Below are 2,199 nucleotides of genomic sequence, written 5' to 3'. Positions count from 1 at the left end.
TGTGTGTGTGTGTGTGTGTGTGTGTGTGTGTGTGTGTGTGTGTGTGTGTGTGTGTGTGTGTGTGTGTGTTATAATGCGTGTGCAGCGCACGCGCCGGACCGTTTTAGTCCGTCTGTCGGGGATGGACCGCAGCCCACGCGCACCGTGCGGGATGTGCGGCTTGTTTATGCAGCTCGGTACCAGAGGGAGGGGTTCTGTTCGGCCCGGCTGCAGGTGCACCAGAACCACACAGAACCACAGGCCTACAGACAGAAACTGGGTCAGAGAGTCCAAGAACCGGTCCAGAACTGAAGACTAACAACTTGAGTCAGAACATGGGTCAGAACCAGGGTCAGAACCAGACAGAACATGGGTCAGAACCAGAGACACAACTTTACTGTCACAGGGCTGCAGCATGGACAGGAGGTTCTGGTTCTGGACTGGTTCTGATACAAGGTTAGAACTTTGGCTGTTTTCAGTCCAGTTCTGGTTCTGTTCATGATATGAATATTCTGCTCATGTTCTGACCCGTTTGGGTCCACTGCAGTGAGTCAGAACCATGATGGCACCTCCTCCYTGTTTGACTGGTGAAGTTCTGATTCACAGAACCTGATCTGGTCAGCAGTTGGACCTCTGACCCGGTAGAACAGTTCTGTCTTCCTGCAGCCCTACTCCTGTTGCAGCAAAGTTCTGGTTCTGAATGTCGTGGGGTTCTGGTTCTGGTTCCTCTGGTTTTCACATCAAAACAGAACATGGCAGCTGTTTCTGTGGTTCTGCCTGTGACCCGGTCCATGAGTGGGTCAGAGGTTCTGACTGTGAAGGTGTTTAAAACGTGTCGGCACAGATCCAGAACCTTCAGCTCTGTTGGACTTTGGTTCTGTTCCTGGTCCAAACATGTTTAAAAAACAAAACAAAAACTGATTTGAAACTAAAAATTCTGACCCGTTTGACCCGTTTGACCCACAACCTGAGAGCAAAGTTCTGATCAAATGTCAGCTCTTCTGAGGTTTGGTCTAGAACCATCTGCAGAAAGTGTTTGGTTCTGATCCAATCAGACAGCTTTGAACCTGCTGGAGTTCTGATCGGACCGGCTCTGATCATTAAACCTGTTGGATCAGAAGAACTCTGCAGAACCGGACCAGACTGCAGTCAGAACCGTCAGATGTTCCGTGTGTTTGGGTCACAGAGTTCTGAAGTTGAGATATCAGCTGCAGAGCAGAACCTGCTGTTATCAGYCAGCTGCAGGATCACACCCGACACCACCCAGAGGCCCAGCTGTCCCTTAGCCCCGCCCCCTGGTGACACACCACCCATATGTTCTGATCAGCTAAATGCTACATGCTAACAGCATTGACATTGATCAGCTGTTATAATGGTGAATTTAAAGTCAGTTTGTTAGCTTAATGAATTCTAAACCTGCTGTTTTGGTGGATTGATAAACATAAATCTGTTTCCTGCTGGATGTGAACAAACCTTAACTGTTAGCATGAGAGAGCATGATACAGAAAATAAAATGAAATTCTTCAAATTGACAGTCCATTGTCTTCTACTATTTACTGCATCACCCTTTCTCTGGGAACATCAAACACTTTGTGACATGTGCTGGTGACGAGATCTGTCTGATGCAAATCACTATAGAAAATAATGGGACTGATGCTAACGACTGATGCTAATGACTGATGCTAACAGCTCTATAGAAAATAATAGGACTGATGCTAATGACTGATGCTAATGACTGATGCTAACAGCTCTATAGAAAATAATAGGACTGATGCTAATGACTGATGCTAACGATTGATGCTAATGACTGATGCTAACAGCTCTATAGAAAATAATAGGACTGATGCTATAATGACTGATGCTAACGACTGATGCTAATGACTGATGCTAATGACTGATGCTAACAGCTCTATAGAAAATAATAGGACTGATGCTATAATGACTGATGCTAACGACTGATGCTAATGACTGATGCTAATGACTGATGCTAACAGCTCTATAGAAAATAATAGGACTGATGCTATAATGACTGATGCTAACGACTGATGCTAATGACTGATGCTAATGACTGATGCTAACAGCTCTATAGAAAATAATAGGACTGATGCTATAATGACTGATGCTAACGACTGATGCTAATGACTGATGCTAATAACTGATGCTAACAGCTCTATAGAAAATAATAGGACTGATGCTATAATGACTGATGCTAACGACTGA

This window comes from Austrofundulus limnaeus, unplaced genomic scaffold (assembly GCF_001266775.1).
Source record: "Austrofundulus limnaeus strain Quisiro unplaced genomic scaffold, Austrofundulus_limnaeus-1.0 Scaffold422, whole genome shotgun sequence".
NCBI lineage: Eukaryota > Metazoa > Chordata > Actinopteri > Cyprinodontiformes > Rivulidae > Austrofundulus > Austrofundulus limnaeus.
The sequence above is the reverse complement of the archived record's forward strand: the minus strand, read 5'-3'. Positions refer to the sequence as shown.